General features: G+C 38.9%; 1 pseudogene across 1 annotated transcript; it reads right to left on the reverse strand.

The window, feature by feature from the left end:
- Window positions 1-359: 359 nt before the first annotated feature.
- Window positions 360-11603, reverse strand: LOC309627727 (DNA primase small subunit pseudogene; annotated as a pseudogene). Its single transcript has one exon. The product of its transcript is annotated as a DNA primase small subunit pseudogene (transcript).
- Window positions 11604-14260: the final 2657 nt, after the last annotated feature.

Genomic DNA, 14260 nt, shown 5'->3' on the forward strand with positions numbered 1-14260 from the left:
TTTCGGCCTCGCTGTCCTCCCAGCCGTGGCCTTAGGCGACCGACCGGGGACACACCGGTCAAATTGCACTCGGGAGGCGCAGCGCGGCTGCCGGGTTGGACAGCCGCGCGGGGGGCGTCTCGAGCCTCGGGAGCCACAGGCTCACCCACCGATCGGCCGCGAGGGGGGCGCCAGTCGGGTGCCAGGGCCTTCCCGGGGTCCCTCCCTGGCCGCCAGGACTGGGAGGTCGCCGCAGCCCCCGGTCGCGCAGTCCGCGCCTCCCTGCAGCGCCCCCGCCTGCGCCCCGCCGGGGACCTCGGGCGCGATGGCTGAGCGCCGCAGCCGCTTCGTCCTCCCATCCGGCCGGCTGCCCTCGGGCCTTTGTCGCCTTTTCTCCCAAACCTGAGCGAAGAGGCCTGGGAGGTGCCTTCACCGCCCACTTTGGCGGAGGAAGACGGGCCCGCCCAGGCGTCTAGCTGGCCATACGGCTGCGGCCCGATGCCCTGGAAGCGGCCCAACTGCGCGCCGGGGTCTCCAAGGCCCTTTTCCTCCGGTGACTCCCACCCTGGAAGTGCATTGTAGGGCTTCCTTGGACTCCCCAAGGCCACCCCTGGCAGAAGCCAGCCCTTCCTGTTGTAAATGTACAAATTACCCCACGAAGAACCGGAGAAAAGCAACTCACCTTGCCTTTTGATTAAAAGATGTAGCAGCAGTTTGCCTTTCCCACCCCTGACCTATCAACAGCGAGACGCGTAGGAGAGCAAATACAGTAAGTAGTAAGTGAATGCATTTCATTCCTTCGCAATAATTTAAATAGACCGGAGCAGCCTGGTCCCAGCTTGTTATATGGAAGTTTAAAAATGTAAATCCTACTTAACCACTATCTTTGGCGTTAAAGAAGGAAGAATAATCAGATCTCATCCAAATCTCATTAACAGGTCGTTTAGTCACGAAAACCTCATAGATAACTTTACGGGTCTGCTTTACAGAAAGACCTCTTATTCATTCTTAGAGGAGCCTTAGCCCTAAAATTGGGGCCTATGCAGGTATGAAGATTCATTTTAAGGAAAATGACAATTCTAGGGACACTGCTGCCCTTTGGAGTGGCATTGGTTAAGAGTAGACATAAATGAGCATTCATCCTCACCTTCCTGGTTTAGCTTTAGAGCATTAAATGCCATCAGTATTCTTCAGATTACACACACACACACACACACACACACACACACACACACACACACATCAGACAAACAAAAAACTCCTGAGTGAGCCAAATTGGCCAGGAGGCATCTCCAATCTCCCCTGGTAATGTTGGTACTGGGGTAGGTTAGCAGGTGCGTATGAAACACAGTGACATATATGTCAGCTGAGGAATTCCCCTGTTCCTTCCCAGATTGTTAACATTAGTTATGCCTATCAGCAGACTAAGATGACCATTCTTCCAGACTTTTAAAGGAGGCTTGTAAATGGTAGGGCAAAATGAGAAATGTATATTTATTAATTTGGGTTTTAATTTTTAATACCTGATCAATAAATATATTTTCATCATTTGTATCAATAAATGCAATGGATGCATTTCTGAACCTGATTCCTGCCTGGTTCAGACTGATTATTATTTTGTTTTGAGTTAACATTTTATTTTTAGACAACTCTCTCTTCCTTAAAAAAGAAAACACTGAGGAATGTCTGTGAACTGTTTATGAAGCTGGTGATGACGAGCACTGTTCCTCTTAGGCTCTTAGGTCAAATCTATAAGGCAAATTTTTGGAGGCTTTTGTTAAGTCTATACTTGATGAAAGTGAGTATTTCAGTTAGGCATGACTAAAGAATGAGAGCTCCTTCCCAGATGAAAAGTTTATCAACATTGGTGGGTATTGATGAGGGATCACCATAAATTTGTGGAAAATTGGTAGCCTGCTTTGCATGATATATATTTTTCTATCTTTAGTAACTGGAGGTCTGATCAATTTTAAAAAGTCTGACCTTGGAAAACTGAATTGGGTCAAAAACGAATGCTCATGAAGAAACATATGGGACTAATGGATAAATTCCCTCTGTTTATGTGTAGCCTCAGGACCTAAAATGCAGGTCTGATCTGAAATCTTGATCTAGTCCTCTGATAGCAACCTTCACTTATGCTCTTGTGAAGCAGCTTCATACATTCCGACTAAGAATCAGGCTGGTGCTGCTGGTGGTGCTAGAAGGTGGTATGTTATCATGTACATATGTGATGTAGCCACATTCTGGGTGTGGATTTCTTATTGCTAAGGTAGCTATGCAACTGGAAATGAGGAGAAGCAGAAGGAATGGTGGAAAAGAGTTAGAGGTCATGCTGGCTTGGATCACTTTTGTAGGAGGTGAGAATTACTTTTGGGTTTCCTTTTATTTCATGAAGGACCTTTACTGTGTGCAGAAATATTTTCTGTTAGAGAAATTTCCAATGTTAGGTTGACTCATTAGTGGGTAATGAACTTAATTTAGTGGATTGTGACCAGCATAAAGAAAAATTTAAGAGAATGAAATAGAATAGAAACAATCAATTGGATCTCACTTTGTGAGAACAAGCTTTGCTTCATGAAACTTGTTTTACTTTTATTTATATCTGTATGTTTATATTGTGCCATAGTTTAAAATATATATTTTTCAATTTTTTAAAAATTTTATTGAAGTATAGTTGATTTACAGTGTTAATTTCTACTGAACAGCAAAGTTGACTCAGTAAAATGTATTTCTTATTGTGTGTTTTAGTCAAAAACATTTGAAAACCATTGTTGTAGGGTCTACATCCTGTCCTGCTTTCTCTGAGAACTCTTTCTGGGTTACACCAGCCCCTAATGATTCATCAGTCCCTTTGCCTTTTACCACTTATTTGTGCCACATATTTGATGCCTTTCTAATGCTTTCTTGTATTAAACTTCTCATGTGTACACGTCTTTTCTGTGTAATTGAATTTAAACTTCTTCAAAGTTGTGAATGTTAGGCTTCTTTGTATACTTAATTCTTGGTCTCTAAGGTGACACTGTACACATAATGACTAATCGGCAAGCAAGTCAGATCTCAGCTCATATGTCATTTTTCAGGGATGCATTTCTTTTTTTTTTTTTTTTTTTTTTAGTTCTGCTATATTTGTTAAATGGCTCTTGAAGTATTTGATTCTTGGTTGAAGGTAGAAGATATCCACATTGGTATAAAGGGAGTAGTTATTTTCAGAAGTCTTTTTATAAACCACTCTTCTTGAGAAGTTCTCCTTTTCGAGACTTATCCAGGTTTTCAAGAAACTGCTCAAAAACTTTTACAAAAGGAGCTAGACTGGTCTTCTTATAATCTCTGGTTCTATGTTTGATATCAGTTTCAGCGCTATTCTGTTTTTCTTCTTAATTAGTGGAATTAACATCCAATTCATGGCAAATGGAACTTATGGTTGGGACAGTAAATGGATCAAACTGATCCACTTTCTGTAAATCAATAGGCACAGAAATGCAACCTGTTCTAGGATGAACACTAAAAGGGCTCTTCAGTCAATGATTGATTCCTTTGCTAACATTAAAATCCAGTTGTGGAAAACAGTACTGGAGCATGATCTCCCACTCAAGCCAGGGTCATTTTTGCTGTTATTCTGATATCTGCTGGCTGCTTTCTTCAAATGCCGCCAATGCTGAAGTGAATTGTGATGCTTTTGGAAGCTTTGTTGAAGTTCATCATGCATTGTTTCAGGAACAAGGGTTAAAATCTTATCCCAGTTTTCTTTATTCTCAAGAATATCTTAATCAACCAAAGCATATTCTTCAAAGTATTTTTCATTATGTTTATAGATTTTCTGACAAAAGGGTGAATTTTTGTTACTTAGATGAACTTTCTTTTTAACGTCCTGACCACCCTTTACAAGATTCAAATATTCAAATATCCCAGAACGTACTGCAGAGGACAGTTTTCTAACTGATTCATCACAGACCCAAAAATGAACATCTCTCCTTCCGGAATATACCCAGAGATGATGTTTAAATCCAAAGTCCTCCTTCAATGCTCAGTTGATGATGTATATGGCCATCGTCATGAGGGTCCAGCACTTAGAACACATGTCTGCACAACTACAGTGTCTCCTCACATCGTCATAGACTGTCATGTCAATGTCAAACACCAGTTCTTTTTCCTGAGCATGGAAAGCTCCCAGATGCACTGTATTGTGTTGATTTGGTCTGTGGGAATATACTAAGCCTATATCAATCTTGTATGGATTCATTTTCTGCATCTCCTTTTCCAAATCACTCTGGTTGTTGAAGGATTGGTACTGAATGTAAATATCACCTTTCAGTGTGAATGAAAATTCATGATGTTGCAAGTAATTCTTTACCACTCCGCCATAGTTGAGCCAGTCATAGTACTGGGCTTAGGGAAAGAGCCTCTGGTAATAAAGCTTAAGCAGCTCAGGCAGCTGGGTGAGGTCAAATGCCTTCATGGAGCGTGGAACTCAACTCAGGGAGTGATGCATTTCTTAAACCTGTTCTCTGCCTCTGCTCTAAGCTAGATCATGTCCCTATTACTGGCTCTCAGAGCATTTTATTTTTATTTATTTTATTATTTATTTATTTATTTTTCATTTTATTTATTTATTTAACATCTTTATTGGAGTATAATTGCTTTACAATGGTGTGTTAGTTTCTGCTTTATTCTCCTGGCACTTTTTTAATGCCTTCATAACAAGTACTGGAGTTTGAATATAAGTATTTGGGTGACTAGGTAAACTGTTTCCTCCACGAAAGAGTCAACTTCCTCAAAGTGGACAAGATCTGTCGAGCTCACTTGTACCGAGCACAGTACTTGGCACATGATGGGCACTCAATAAATATTTGTTGACTGACTGATTGATTGACGGGCTAAATGACTTAAAGAATGACCAGTAGTTCTGGCAGAGGCAGCAGGCCCATTCTTACTTGTTATCAGAAAGGTGTTTTGCTAATGAATGTGAGATGAGAAAGAAAGACTCAGATCTTATGATCTGAGGAAGTTAGAGCTTTGTATGGGGACATTGTTGTTTTTCTTCAATTGTGCTATCAGCGCCTTATTTTTGGTTTGCCTGTACCTGGCTATGGAAGTGTGTCTGTGAAGAAACAGCTATGTGAATGACACCTCCGGATCTTTGGATAACTGCTATGGAGAAAATGGATTCTACTGTATGAGGTTCAGTTTGTGACATACATAAGAAATCCCTCTTAGAACTTGTAAGCTGTTTCTCCTTCTTGATAGACTGAGAGTGTTCTTTTTATTAAATAAATAAGAGCTGCTACCCCTCTGATTTCCCTCTTTGTCTTGGCTCATAATGCAGACCTAAGATTTGGGTTAAAATGCAATAGGTTTTTTTCAGTATGTGTATTTTGGGAATATGTATTTATCTTCTCTTTCTCCAGCCTTTTATAGCTTGCTTTTTTTATGGTTTGTCTTTTATTTATTTATTTATTTTTTAATTTATTCATTCATTCATTTGGGATTATGTGCGTCTGGTTTAATTATACCTATGTTAGAATACTGTAGAGGAAATGGTATCAGCCTTGGTGTTGGAAAGACCTGGGTTCAAATTCTGAACAAATTTGGATGGTAATACTTCCTATCTATGTGATCCTGGAAAAAACACCCCTCTGTGTCTTAGTCTTCTCATGTGTAAAATGAGACCAACACTACTTTCTTCATTGTTTTAATTATTATCTGAGTTATTAGCACAGCGTTCAGCACATTTTAGGTACTCAGAAAACATTAGTTCTGAGTACCATTTATGGTGTATAACTTCAAATCCTTTTTGGAGGGAGGTAAATAGGATCCGTGATAACCAGAGGGTTTGGTGTGTTAATGTTACATTTTCTATTTTTTTTGAGAACTTGGGAAAATAATCTTGTTTCTCTCAATCACTTTATCTACAAAATGAAGAAAATAATAATTATATACTACCTCAGGGAATTATTTGTTAATACTATTGATGTGTACAATATTTGAAGATGCTCATCTATTGTCTCAAGGATAATCTTGAAAAGGATAAAAGAGATAATTTGATATGCTGAGAAAGTCATTTCTAGTTTCAATAATTAGGTTTTTGTATTAATCACGTAAAATGTATTTTTTTTAAAAACTAGCGTTTTAGGTGGAAATTCATCTTATGTTTCTTGAGAAAATTGAAGATAAAATAATTCACATTCTATGCTATCCTAAATGGTTATAATGTAGAACCAGGTATCAGAAACAAGTCAAATGTCTGGTATCCAGGAGGTCGATAACCAGGGAATGAGACACTAGTATCTGATGTTCCAGGTAGCCAGGAGTTCAATGTGTAGAGTATGAAGGTAGTTCAAAATATGATTCCATCAACAGATGCATAGAAAGGAAATTAACAGAGTATTTTTCTCTAGTTTCCTTTACACTTTTTGGGCTTTATATATGAACCTGTGGTTATAGGTATATTCTGGAAGTAATTGTCATTTAGGGAATTCTGCTATTATATTTATGGTTTGAGTGAGATATGAGACCTTGTTTTTCCCATTATATGATTTTTTAAACCAAGATTCCTGGAATTACTATATTAATGAGTAAATTGAACATTGAAATCATTAGTTTAACAAACTTTGAGTTTCAGGTATTTTGAAAGATGCTGGGGATAAAAGACATATTTTATCTTTGAAAAGTTCATGGATTTGTGGGGAGAGAGACACCTGAAGAAGATGATGAGCAAATGGTGAGAGTCGTGGAGTCAAGTCCCACGTGCTCTGGCAGGAGGGAAGCTGGAGCAGCAATTTACATTTTATCAGATAGCGGTTTATACCAACCCACTCTTCCCTTCACCCTGCAGCACATACCCTGAAGTGACACAGGTAGGATGAAGAATTTCCTTTCTTTGGATCTTATTTTGGCTTATGTGAAACTATAATTATTTGCTAAGGTCAAGTGGAGAAATGAGATAACTGTCATGGAGGTTCAAGGAAAGATTCTGTTTTGCCATTGAACTTTGTATGCCTTTGCCATTTCAACTAACATATTTTTTTTTTAATTAATTAATTAATTAATTTTATTTTTGGCTGTGTTGGGTCTTCTTTGCTGCGCGGGCTTTCTCTAGTTGCAGCGAGTGGGGGCTACTCTTCATTGCAGTGCGCGGGCTTCTCACTGAGGTGGCTTCTCTTGTTGTGGATCACAGGCTCTAGGCACGCGGGCTTCAGTAGTTGTGGCTCATGGGCTCTAGAGCACAGGCTCAGTAGTTGTGGCGCACGGGCTTAGTTGCTCCGCGGCATGTGGGATCTTCCCGGACCAGAGCTCGAACCCGTGTCCCCTGCATTGGCAGGTGGATTCTTAACCACTGAGTCACCAGGGAAGTCCCTAACATGCTTTTTGATACATATATTTGCTCAAGAATTTTAGGTTTACCCACATTTACTGTAAACATTCTTGGCTCAGCAAAAACAATGCTCCATCCCCTATCTCTTTAATGAGAATCGATCATTTCTTTTGGTTTCTAGAAAGCAGAATATTAGAACTAGAAAAGATTTTCCTTTATTTTACAAAAATGGTAAAATGGTTTTATGTTTAGAATCAACACAGTTTTGAGAAATTTAATAGGTCACCAACTGGGCAAAGTTTCTCTTCTACTCTCTTTGTGGAGCTGTATGATTGTATTTTCTGTGCTACTGCTTCAAAGATGGTTTCACCTTTATTATTTGCAAAACATGTCAGTTCAATATCTGGGGAAATGTTTTGGGGCGAGAAACAGCCACTGCATGCTTTAACAACTGTGGATGTGAAGAGTGGTGGTTTTGCGTGATGAGAACCTCATACTGCTAATAAACTTAAGAAAATGATAACATGTTAGTAAGCGTCAGTTATCTATTAAAAACCTATGTTTTATTTGCTTTTAACATATAGTAATCTGGCCACTATGTAATAATCTGAGCACCACATTTCCCAGCAGCTGGGGAGCTGGCTTTGGCAGCTTTGGCTGCCCTTCAGGACTTGGCTGGGAGCCAGGCCACAAGAAAAGGCCATGTGGGTGAGGAAAATTAGTTAAGCTTTTAATTAACTCACCCTTTGTTGTTGCAGGGATGGGTAGAGACTCAAATCTTCAGTTATCCTTCAAATGCTCAATAAGCCCACTTATTGAAGTAAGCGATAACACAGTTTACTGAGCTGTAGGTATGAGAGTACAGAGGTATAGCAAGGCTTTAAAAAGATACTCAGCAGACCTAGGAACCTGCAAGAATTTGTATAGAGATGAGAGATCTGAGGCACCTCAAGGAGCTGGGAGCTCTGCTCCAGTCAATTGTAGCCACCCTTCTGGGCATGGAAAGCAGTTGCTTTCAAAGTAATAAGACATTTGAACATGTTCCACTTACATATTTGTATGCAGCTAACCTGGGTATTTCCAGACATTCAGTTTATTTACACCCGTGGACTATAGCCCTTGTAGGGTCCTTAGTCTGGGCATGTTATCCATACAAATCTCCTTTTAAATCCCCCAATTCTTATAGGTTACAGTTTTGAGTGGTCATATACTCAAGTGACCACCGTCTCTGAAGTCAACTTTTACATTTTTAATAATAAGAAGTGTTTATCGTTCTCACATAATAGGAAGTCCTGAGAAAGGGCACTCTGAAGTTGGTTCACCCAATGTGAAAGCAAAATTTTAATCCCCTGAAGGCAAAGCAGGAAGAACCATACTGCTTAGTGCAATGTCAAGCATGATCTAGAGAGCAGAATTGGTCATTTGCATCTCAGACTCCTTAACGCATGCAGCCCAGCCCACAGTGTAGGTGGCTGGCGGCTAAGTCAGCTGCCTGGGACTTTTGTATTGTATTGGGAGGTTGGGGTGGAAGGTGAGGAGCACGAGTGTGTATAATAAAGATAATTTGATCTCTGTTTATTGTCTGGGAGATTTAGTAGACATTACATATGATATAAGGGATGATAAAAGTTGCCTTCCTTGATTGTATTTTTCAAATTCAAATTACAGTTTTCACTGAGCTTTTGGTTTCCAAAGGCTGTTCCCACATTACCTAAAGCTAAACAACTTATTTCTCTCCTTCCTTCACTTCTTCCTTGCTTCCTCTCCCTCCCCATACATCCTATTCCTCTTATTCAATCTCTCCCTTAAACCTCTCTTCTGTCTTTTCCTTAGGATAGATTTTATCTGAAATCTATTTTACATTACAATGGTTATTTAAGTTTTAATTATATAGCTACATTTTAATAGCTAAAAATTTTCTGTGAAAGTGTTAAATGAAAGCGATTCTTTTTGTTTTTTATACTAGCATTTTGATTTTAGAGCTGAGCTTAAAGTCTTGGTATATATAAGAAGCACATTGGTAAACTGAAAAGTTTCAAATTCATCCTGTGAGAAGGACTCAAGGGGAAGAGAACCAGCAAGCACTAACAAAAGAGGTTGGATTTATTGTGCCCTATATTTTTGAAGCACAGTAGCTAAAGCTTTGTAAAAACACTTCCACATAATAATAAAATGTTATAGTCAAAAGAAGTTTGAGAGATGATTTAGTCCAAACTTCTTACATTATAGGAACAAAGAGATGAAGTGACTTATCCAAGGTCACATAGCGAGTTAGCAATAGTTTGTGCTGGAATTCGGGTAGAAGGAGCTTTTATTATGTGCCTTTTCATCAGATAATGACCTCATAAGAAATCAGGATAACATAAAAGCAAAGTAAATAATTACCAATGTCAACCTATGTATTTTCACCTTCATTACAATTATTTTCAAAGCAGTTTTTCATTTTTCTGACTGTGAGGCTGAACTCAGAGAGACCATGACAAGAAACTAGTCTAGTCTGTCTCCGTAGCATAACTAGGAAGGGGTAGCTGTTGTGTGTGCCTCTGTCTCTGAAGCTGTTTCTTCCCTATTGCCCTGACTTGCCTTGTTGACCTCTTGACTAGAAGATAATTCTTTTTTTTTAATTTTATTTTTTAATTGGAGTATAGTTGCTTTATAATGTTGTGTTAGTTTCTACCGTGCAGCAAAGTGAATCATCTATACGTATACATATATCCCCTCTTTTTTGGATTTCCTTCCCATTTAGGCCACCACAGAGCGCTGAGTAGAGTTCCCTGTGGTATACAGCCGGTTCTCATTAGTTATCTATTTTACACATAGTAGTGTATATATGTCAATCCCAATCTCCCAGTTCATCCCACCCACCCCTTCCCCACTTGGTATCCATACGTTTGTTCTCTACGTCTGTGTCTCTATTTCTGCTTTGCAAATAAGTTCATCTGTACCATTTTTCTAGATTCCACATATATGTGTTAATATATGATATTTGTTTTTCTCTTTCTGACTTACTTCACTTTGTATGACAGTCTCTAGGTCCATGCACGTCTCTACAAATGACCCAATTTTGTTCCTTTTTATGGCTGAGTAATACTCCATTGTATATATATGTATCACATCTTTATCCTATTTTTTTAAATCTAATTTTATTTTTTAGAAGTTAATTCTTAATGATCTTTCTCACCCTCCTTTGTAGACACTTGAAGAGTGCTGTGAATTACACTCTGCCTGGGACAACTGAAGTTCTGTATGTCAAGCATTCCTTTCCCCTCTTCTGGTAAGACTACCTGCCATGTGTTGATTTATCTCACCCTATGATGTCATTGATGTCAAGCAGTGGCATACCTGTCTGGGTCTTAGCAGTTGATCTAATGGGACATGTGACCCAAGCCTGGCCAATGAGACTTCTTTCCCTAAGTTTTTATATACCGAAAGTTGAAGTGCTCTGTACTTTGGGGTTTCTGAGCTGTGATGCTATAACTTGGGGCTGTGTGAAAGAGTAAGAGACATGAGGAGAGGGGAGAGGGAATGGGGAGAAGAAGCAGAAGAACAGAGGAGGGAGGAGTGAGTTGAATTCCTTAATTCAGTTATTTCCAAGGTCAATGGCATCCATATGCTTCCCAGTTACATCAGGCAGTAACTCCTTTTATGTAGTTAAGCCAGTTTGAATAGGATATATTTGACTTGTCTCTGAAAGAGTCCTAATATACATCCCCACTTTTATCTGTAGTTCCAGGTTAAACTAAAGGCCTATAATGTAAATTTCCCACTCTGCCTTGCTCTGATGCCAAGTGTTAATCATAATCAGCATCGGTATTAATTACAATAGATCTTCATGCTTAAACTAAAAGTGCTGAATTGGTCAGCATTTGAATCCAGATTAGTGACAACAAATAAATTACACTTTAAATTAATAAACAAGGTGTTGAATGAGTATTAAAATTTATAGGATGTTTATTCTCACCTTGAATTTAATATGATAGGTTTTTTTACTTTTTCTCTCTGCATCCCTCTCTAAACTGTCTATTCTCAGGTAGAAAAATTCCAGGAAAAGATTATTTTTTTTGCTATCATTAAATTCTTGATTTGTTCATGAAAAAGAAAATCTTGTATTTATTTCCTTCAAGAGTATCCAGTATATTTCTTAGCTTTTTGTAATGTTTGGATTGTATCTGGGACCATATTTGAGGGTAAATTATGTCCATTCCAGGTGTCTTGAGTTGCTCCAAAAGTGGGCTGGTAGGTATATGTCATCGATTTGATCAATTCCTAAAAGACTTCTACCATAAAGTAGATGTGAGAAGGTCTCCGGGGGGGTGGGGAGGTGTGTGTGTCGGGGGTGGAGGGGTAGGGGGGTGGGTAGGTGGGCGGGGCTTGCTTAAAACTGTAACTTCTCAAAGCCTTTAAAATGCTAATTTGCACAGTTAATCCTCCAAAGGAGACTGCAAAAGGTAGCATTTCTCAAACATTTTTTTTTTAACCCTGGGGTACCTTTTTCATCATCAGTTATGTGTTTGGTCCTGGAGCTATAGCAGTGAACAAGGTAAGAAGTTTCTCGCTTTCACAGAATTTGTAGAAATTACAGTGGATCAGTTATTTGCCTTGCTGAAACATAAGAACAAATGAGCACCTATATATCGTATGCCAATATATTTAAGAGCTATACATTAAGCTAACAAATTGTTAAAATGTGTTCCATGTTCTTACCTTGACTGACATACCTACAAAATGACTTGGCATGCAGACTTTCATTTAGAATTTTTGGATTCCTTGGCATTTTGTGCCCTGGCTCTCTGCTTTCTGAGTCTCTTTCCCACTTCTCTTCCCACCCCAGGAGAAGTTTTGCTTGCATGTTTGCGGACACCACAGTCTATTCATCCAAAGTCTACCCTCCTGGTCCTGAGGAAGCCCCGAGCACTGAGGGTGATGGGGAGTGCCTAGGATAGAGACCCCGGAGCTGGTTCTAAGTAGTACTACTCACTATATCACCTATGACTATCCTGTGTTCTGAGGGATGCGCTTTGGGAACCTGAGAGAGTTCATCATTTTGAAAACAGTGACAACCTTGAGAAGATTATGCCATAGAATTTTGTTTCATTTTGTTTTTGTTTGTTTTGTTTTTTTCATGCCATAGAATTTTTTTAAAATATTTATTTATTTATTTATTTGGGGGGGGTTCTTAGTTGCGGCATATGGGATCTTTAGTTGCAGCATGCAAACTCTTAGTTGTGGCATGTGGGATCTAGTTCCCTGACCAGGGATTGGACCCAGGCCCCCGGCATTGGGAGCACGGAGTCCCAGCCACTGGACCACAAGGGAAGTCCCCAAGCCATAGAATTTTGACTTAACTATAGTGTTGTCTTTTGTGACAATATGCAGGTTAGAATGTTGAAACAGTTAATAAAATTCTGGAATTATATTAAATTAATCCACCACTTTTCCAGAAGTCAGATTTAACCTATAACATATTTTGTCTTAAGCCTGGAAGTAATTGACAAAAGCTTCTGAACACCAAAGACCTGCCCAGAGCTCACTGGGATCTGTAAGAGAAGTTGAGCGCTACCATTCAGGTCTCACCCAGTGTCTGAAAAACAGGCAGCACATACTGTTAGTAAGTTGAATTAATAGCAGATAGCAGGGAAAAGAGAGGAGTGAAAAAAGTTGACAGAAAAACTATAAAAACACAGCCCAGCCATCAGTGGCATGTAGCGTATAGGAACAGATAGCCTTACACCCCTCAATCCTTGCTTCATAGGACTTTACATGAGTCTCCATAGATTTAAAGAGTGAAATTATGTTTATAATACTCTTTATTTAAAAAATGATAATGTGGTGCGATAGACTCTTTGTACATGTTTAGGATGGAAAAAAAACTGCTTTGAGATAATGGCTTCTGTAATTAGTAACATTCACTTATGTGGAATATCTAACAAAGAAATGAATGTATTTAGTATTTGCGGAAAACTTCCAGATTAATGGCATTCACCAGCATACGAATTACCACGCTTACACTTAAAATGCCGCACAGCATGACTTGTTTTTCTTTTAAAGGAGGCTGTACTTTTTCAGCCTTCTCTTACCCACACTGCGCAGAGTTCTAGGAAGTCCTTTGGAGACAAGTGTTCATCTCTTCACTGAAGGACATACTAGGAAGAACTCAGGTCATTCCTTGATAAGGGCTCCTTTAGCACTTGATGGGAGAATCCTTCCTGCACACTGACAGACCAGTTTTTTGGGAGCTGGAGCAGTGTTTGTTGAAGGATATTGGATCATTGCTTATTGGACCTGATTAAAGGCTCCTTTTATTTCCTTTAGAGTATGTTGCAGACATTTTCTGAAAGCATTTTGTGATCTTCCTCTGGCAAAATGCTTATTTGCCAGTGTATCTAGTGGACAAGGAGGGAGAACAATGAATGTGCTAGTATTATGTATGTACCATGAATTTAAGTTGTTGATAGACATTGACTATGACAATACTGTGCTGCAGCTTTCCTTATTCTTTGCAGCTGAGGTTCAGAGAATTACATTTGATTGCACACTATCTGTTCACAGAAATTATAAGAATGGCATGCCCTAACAGTGCTTATTTACACAGAACACCCTAGTTTGCTGTTTCCCCTCCAGCTTTTCTTAAACAAGCAATTTATTCTCAACAGTTTTAAATTTAAAATCAATATTTCTAATAAAATAGTTTTATGCTTTTCATCTTATGAATGGACAAGTATTGGAAGAGAATCCAAATGAGTTTAAGCAGTAAAGACGAGACTATCGATAAAACATATTCTAGGGGAGTCTGTGAAAACGAAATATTTCTGTTTTATCTTTCAACACAAAAATAAATGTGAATGGACATATAATGCAACTTTCACCCATTAACTAGATATTAAGTAGTGAAATTGGTTTCTGGGAAAGAAAGTAGATTGGTGTAAAATTAAAAAAATGATCACTTATATGTGGAATATATTTTTAAAA

This window comes from Balaenoptera borealis (genome assembly GCF_965194805.1).
Source record: "Balaenoptera borealis genome assembly, chromosome: 4".
NCBI lineage: Eukaryota > Metazoa > Chordata > Mammalia > Artiodactyla > Balaenopteridae > Balaenoptera > Balaenoptera borealis.